Source organism: Chrysoperla carnea (genome assembly GCF_905475395.1).
Source record: "Chrysoperla carnea chromosome X unlocalized genomic scaffold, inChrCarn1.1 SUPER_X_unloc_34, whole genome shotgun sequence".
Classification (NCBI taxonomy): domain Eukaryota; kingdom Metazoa; phylum Arthropoda; class Insecta; order Neuroptera; family Chrysopidae; genus Chrysoperla; species Chrysoperla carnea.
In genome coordinates this window covers 25001-32500 of record NW_025408161.1, presented here as the reverse complement: position 1 = coordinate 32500, position 7500 = coordinate 25001, and the positions used below count along the sequence as shown (strand labels likewise).

The following is a 7500-nucleotide window of genomic DNA, read 5'->3' as shown; positions in this document are numbered from 1 at the left end:
CGATTTGCACGTCAGAATCGCTACGGACCTCCATCAGGGTTTCCCCTGACTTCATCCTGACCAGGCATAGTTCACCATCTTTCGGGTCCCAGCGTGTACGCTCTAGGTGCGCCTCTATTATAATATAATCCGAAAACTAAATTATAATAATATAAGACGCCCTAGGAGTGCGATATTTAATACATAATATAAATATATCCTCCTTTTATCATTTATAAAAAAATATAAATAATATTTACTTTCATTGTGCCTTTGGGTTTCATAAAATTTATAAATATTTCGATGAAAAAATATTTTATTCCCAATGACTTGCGTACATGCTAGACTCCTTGGTCCGTGTTTCAAGACGGGTCCTGAAAGTACCCAAAGCTATATCGTCGCTGACAGATAAATTTTTAATAAAAAAAAATGAGCCAGTTCATTATCATACACCTACTGACAGTTAAATAGTATCATATAACGGCATAAAATCCGTATATATAATATGTTTTAATAAAAAAACCTATTTATACTCGTGGTGGATCTGAACGCGTTAATAACGCGACTCAATATCAATTTATAATTAATACCATCAAACAATTAATCAAGAAACATAGGCGTTTAACATACACAAAATATTATCAAAAAATAATATTGTACATTAATCAACGCACCAATGCCTATAGATTAATATTTAATGGGTCGCAACGTCCTACAAGATGAGAAGTGCATACCTCGTTATCATACAATTAACAATATACAGCAGTGCATATATTTTTACTAAAAATAAATTCCTAATAAAAATTTTTGTCACATGCTAGTACAAATTGGTTGATTAACGATAAAAAGTAAATGAATCTCATCTTTCGACCTTTCGGGTTTCTCAGGTTTACCCCTGAACGGTTTTACGTACTCTTTAACTCTCTCTTCAAAGTTCTTTTCAACTTTCCCTCACGGTACTTGTTCGCTATCGGTCTCGTGGTAATATTTAGCCTTAGATGGAGTTTACCACCCACTTAGAGCTGCACTCTCAAGCAACCCGACTCTAAGGAAAGATTCACCTATCATCAATAATAATCACTACGGGCCTGGCACCCTCTATGGGTATATGGCCCCATTCAAGATGGACTTGGATGTATTATATAACAATAGGTTTATATTGAATCTTCCTAAACACTACATTCCCCAAGTGTCTGTTTATCAGCCACGGGGTTCAGTGCTGGGCTTATCCCTGTTCGCTCGCCGCTACTAAGGGAATCCTAGTTAGTTTCTTTTCCTCCGCTTAATAATATGCTTAAATTCAGCGGGTAATCTCACCTACTCTGAGGTCGTAAAAGTTTTTAGAAGTATTAAAACAAAAATTTTTTTTATATATTATGTTTTTGTTATATTTTATAAGTAAACAATTTTCTTAATTATTCATACTCAAATTTTTTTAATATTATTATATAATATTATTTTTATATTTATCTAAAGAGAAGAAAATAAAAAATAAATAATTATATATATTAATTTTTTTCGAGTATATTGAAAATTTTATTACAAATAAAATATTCCATAACAAAATATTAATATATAATATTTTTGTTTATTCTTCTTTATTTAATATTTTAAAAATATATTATTAATATCATTTATTATTAATATTATTATTAACATAAAGTTTTATAATATTATATATAAATGATAAAAAATAATATTGATATATTAATTTAAAAATGTCGACAAATAATAAAAAATATATAAATTTTAAATGCTATTAAAAACATTTTATATTTATTTTTTTCTTATATTTGGCGTAAAACATTCATATATAAATAATTTTACATTTCTTTTATAAAAATTTTATTTATCAATTTAATTAAATATGAAAAAATAAATTTTCTTTTTTAATTATTGATAAATTTCTTTTTCATAAAAAAAATTTTATGTAAAATAATCTTTTATTATATTAATATAATGTATACGACCCTCAGCCAGATGTGGTCCGGGAACAGTATCCAAGGACCGCAATGTGCGTTCGAAATGTCAATGTTCATGTGTCCTGCAGTTCACAAGTTGACGCGCAATTAGCTGCGTTCTTCATCGACCCACGAGCCAAGTGATCCACCGTCCAGGGTAATCTTTTTAAATTTTAAATGTAAGTATTATTATTAATAATAATCTTTATTTTTAATATAAAAAATAAAATTATTAATTTATATATCTTTATAAATTCTTTTAAAATAAAAAAATTTTTCTAGAATATAAATTATATATTTTATTTTAAATATATATATATATAAATTAAAGATATTATGGTATTAATAAATATATACATAACATTTTTGATATTTTTGTTAGTGCTAGCTAGATATAATAATTAATATTTGGTATATTTTATAGAAATGTATTTATTTTTTTTTTATAAATTATTTTCTACATAAAAATATATATAATATTAATATGGTACAAAACAAATGGGTTTGTTTTTTAACATAATAACTTTTAATAAAAAAAAAGAAATATCAAGACAAAACATAAAGAAATTTAAATTTGAAATAAATTTTATTCTTTAAAAAAATTTTATCTTGTGTTTTCTTTATTTTTATTATATAACATAGAAAAATAAAAATATAGATTATATCAATTATAATCTTATTTTATTTTTCTTAATAGAGATTATATACATATAAACAAATAATTTCAATATATTCTATTTTTAATTTCACTTTTTTATAAGAGAAATTATTTATAGATTTTATTAATAATTATTGTTTAATAATAATAATAATATTGAATATAAAAATATTTTATATGTAACAAATATATTATTAATATTTATATAATATTCTCTATATTATATGTATAGATATATTATGTGTATAAAAAAAGTTTGGCGTATTACTTTAATATGATATCATAACCAAAATAAATCTCTTTTAACACATAATTACTATTATATATTTTGAGAAAATTACATATTAATATGTTATTTTGTTAAAAAAAATATTTCTTATCAATAATATTTTTATTTTTTGGAATATTTAAAAACAATACAAAAAATATAAATAAATATATTTTATATATATCGTTAATGATCCTTCCGCAGGTTCACCTACGGAAACCTTGTTACGACTTTTACTTCCTCTAAATGATCAAGTTTGGTCATCTTCCCAGCAACATCGGCAATATCAGAAATATTGCCGCGTACCAGTCCGAAGACCTCACTAAATCATTCAATCGGTAGTAGCGACGGGCGGTGTGTACAAAGGGCAGGGACGTAATCAACGCGAGCTTATGACTCGCGCTTACTGGGAATTCCTCGTTCATGGGGAACAATTGCAAGCCCCAATCCCTAGCACGAAGGAGGTTCAGCGGGTTACCCGGACCTTTCGGCCTGGGAGGACACGCTGATTCCTTCAGTGTAGCGCGCGTGCGGCCCAGAACATCTAAGGGCATCACAGACCTGTTATTGCTCAATCTCGTGCGGCTAGAATGCCGCCTGTCCCTCTAAGAAGAATTATTTGTACGCCGGCAGTAAAAACCACATCAAAAAACTGCGTACCCATACACCATAACATATGCAACATAAAGCACAATATATACAAAATATAATCTTGATCGTTAAATCTCAAAAATACATGCATATATAAATACAATACATAACACACATGAAAATGAATGAAATGGGAAACAAACAGCCGATGGGCCTTGAGATGCCGGTAAAGTACGTCTATTTAGCAGGCTAGAGTCTCGTTCGTTATCGGAATTAACCAGACAAATCGCTCCACCAACTAAGAACGGCCATGCACCACCACCCACCGAATCAAGAAAGAGCTCTCAATCTGTCAATCCTTCCGGTGTCCGGGCCTGGTGAGGTTTCCCGTGTTGAGTCAAATTAAGCCGCAGGCTCCACTCCTGGTGGTGCCCTTCCGTCAATTCCTTTAAGTTTCAGCTTTGCAACCATACTTCCCCCGGAACCCAAAAGCTTTGGTTTCCCGGAAGCTGCCCGCCGAGTCATCGGAGGAACTTCGGCGGATCGCTAGCTGGCATCGTTTATGGTTAGAACTAGGGCGGTATCTGATCGCCTTCGAACCTCTAACTTTCGTTCTTGATCAATCAAAACATTTTTGGCAAATGCTTTCGCTTCTGTCCGTCTTGCGACGATCCAAGAATTTCACCTCTAACGTCGCAATACGAATGCCCCCATCTGTCCGTATTAATCATTACCTCGGAGTTCCGAAAACCAACAAAATAGAACCGAGGTCCTATTCCATTATTCCATGCACACAATATTCAGGCAAAATTTGAGCCTGCCTTAAGCACTCTAATTTGTTCAAAGTAAACGTACCGGCCCACCTCGACACTCAATTAAGAGCACCGCGACGGGATTGCAATTGGGGGCTGCCACCGCTCTTAACGGTTAAACACTTACGACAAATTACATAATAAAAATATATATAATGCATTAAATAAATAATAACACTAAAATATACTTTATACATAATCTGTACCACCCACCGGTAGGACGTCCCACATAACATGCTAGTTAAACAATGCGAGCATTGAACCAACAGTGTAGGACACAGATTCGACTACGAGCTTTTTAACCGCAACAACTTTAATATACGCTATTGGAGCTGGAATTACCGCGGCTGCTGGCACCAGACTTGCCCTCCAATGGATCCTCGTTAAAGGATTTAAAGTGTACTCATTCCGATTACGGGGCCTCGGATGAGTCCCGTATCGTTATTTTTCGTCACTACCTCCCCGTGCCGGGAGTGGGTAATTTGCGCGCCTGCTGCCTTCCTTGGATGTGGTAGCCGTTTCTCAGGCTCCCTCTCCGGAATCGAACCCTGATTCCCCGTTACCCGTTACAACCATGGTAGGCGCAGAACCTACCATCGACAGTTGATAAGGCAGACATTTGAAAGATGCGTCGCCGGTACGAGACCGTGCGATCAGCTTAAAGTTATTCAGAGTCACCAAATTAAACGATGCAAATTAAAATTTACACCGATTGGTTTTGATCTAATAAAAGCATTCCTTCCATCTCTGGTCGGAACTCTGTTTGCATGTATTAGCTCTAGAATTACCACAGTTATCCAAGTAAATGTGGGTACGATCTAAGGAACCATAACTGATATAATGAGCCTTTCGCGGTTTCACCTTAATTTGGCTTGTACTGAGACATGCATGGCTTAATCTTTGAGACAAGCATATGACTACTGGCAGGATCAACCAGGGAACTATTTGTATTTATAATATTAAATATATAATAATATACATGATATTTTTGTTTTCTTATTATAAGAAAAAAAATTTTCATACAATAATTATTAATATATAATAATATTATTACAATTTCATTTTAAATATCAGATGGTCTCACCCATTACTGATATAAATTTTTTTTTTTTTATATCTCTATTGTTTTAAAATTAATAGAAAAAACATATGAGATATATATATTATTATTAATTTTTTTTTTTTTCAAATATATATTTTATTATGTCATTTATATAATTTTTTTGCTTTTACAAAAAGAAATATATAACATGTTATTCATAATAAATATTATTGAATAAAAAAAAAAAAAAATAATTATGATTTTTGTCAGACCATCACCAAATGGGTCTTAAAATATTTCAAACATTTTCTCATACTCGTCGCTAGATTGAAAGCGTCATTTATTTTTTAATTTTATTTAAAAAGTTAATTTTAAATAAAAAACGTTATAATAACACTTAATATTCTCGCTTGGTATGAGGTGAGTCAATGTAATATTATTTATAAAAATAATTTTTATATAAATATTGTGTGCTCATATGGGAGTGTAAAGTTTAAAACTTATAACCCATGAACTTGCTTTGACAAAAAAATTTATATGTTATTCTATTTATAATCAATAATTTAATAAAAAAAAATTTTTTTTTAAATATTGATATAAAAAGATATACATATAGAGGTTTTTTTACAAAATTCTCATTAATTTTTTTACAAAAATAATAATACAATATTTAATATCAAAATAATCCAAACTGATTACCATCCAGACTATTATCAATATATATAAGATTGTATTATTATTCATTTCAATACATATTTATTAAAACTGAGATAAAATTTCATATATTAATAAATATGCATGTGTAAAAAAAAAAATTTTTATATAATAATTGAAAATGTTTTTGCTATTATTTTGTATACATACATTAAATAATTGATAACAATTTAATACAATGTACACCTAAAAAATAATAACAGCATATACATATTCGAAACATTACTAGCAAAAAAACCAAAATACAATATTAAATATCAAAATAAACCAAACTGATTACCATCCAGAATATTTTGAGTATATATATATATAATTTTGTATATTTTGCGTTCATGTTAATAAAATATATAAATGATACATATTTGAAAAGTGTTATTCTTCTTTCTGTTTTTTCGTAATATCATGGTGTCCATAGACATGCAAAAGCGTCATACCAAGCCATATACATACCTACACCACCTTTGTTGAATGATACACGAACAGTATGAAAATTAAACAACATATTCAATATCATTTTATATTATACTAAAATAAATGTTATTCTATTAAGAAAGTGTATATTTTTAAATTTGGCATTCATTACATAGTCAAAATACAATAATAATATAGATGATACATATACGATAATTGTTATTTTTCTTTCTGTTTTTTCGTGATATCATGGTGTCCATAGAATTGCAACGACGTCATACCAAGCCATATACAACTCTACACCACCTTTGTTGAATGATACACTTAGAGTATGAAAAATAAACAAATTATACTATATCATACTATATCATATATGTAAGACTGTTGAACATAATACCACAAAATACACTATTTCATATAGATATACATTCATTCTTGTCAACATAAAAGTACGTTATAAATGATACATATACAATAAGTTTTATTCCTCTTTCTGTTATTCCGTAATATCATAGTGTCCATAGAATTGCAACGACGTCATACCAAGCCATATACAACTCTACACCACCTTTGTTGAATGATACACGGACAGTATGAAAAATAAACAACTTATACTATACCATTTAATATCATACTAAAACATGAAACAAATGTTATTCTATTAAAAAGTGTATTATTTTATTATATTTAGTATTCATTACACAGTCAACATACATAAATGATACATATACGATAAGTGTTATTCCTCTATCTGTGCATCCGTAATATCATAGTGTCCATAGAATTGCAACAACGTCATACCAAGCCATATACAACTCTACACCACCTTTGTTGAATGATACACGGACAGTATGAAAAATAAACAACTTATACTATACCATACTATATCATATGTGTGAGACTGCTGAACGTAATACCACTAATACACTGTTATACATAGATATACATTCATCTCATTAACTTACACGCACTATCCATCATATATATTAAAGACATTACACCCGGTGCTTCAAACTCAAAATATGATAATGTTTAAAATGGCTTTAAACATCATAAACTTTACA

General features: G+C 29.5%; 3 non-coding genes across 3 annotated transcripts in view; all 3 read right to left on the bottom strand.

Moving 5' to 3' along the window:
- LOC123304252 overlaps positions 1 to 1310 on the bottom strand; it is a 4578-nt gene extending 3268 nt beyond the window's left edge. Inside the window, exon 1 of the ribosomal RNA XR_006536287.1 lies at positions 1 to 1310. This exon is cut by the window's left edge and continues 3268 nt beyond it. This is a non-coding gene — a ribosomal RNA (large subunit ribosomal RNA).
- A 635-nt stretch (positions 1311 to 1945) lies between these two features.
- Positions 1946 to 2100, bottom strand: LOC123304256. The gene has a single exon (XR_006536291.1). It is a non-coding gene; the product is annotated as a 5.8S ribosomal RNA (ribosomal RNA).
- Positions 2101 to 3053: 953 nt separating this feature from the next.
- LOC123304258 lies at positions 3054 to 5209 on the bottom strand. The gene has a single exon (XR_006536293.1). It is a non-coding gene; the product is annotated as a small subunit ribosomal RNA (ribosomal RNA).
- Between the last annotated feature and the right edge of the window lie 2291 nt (positions 5210 to 7500).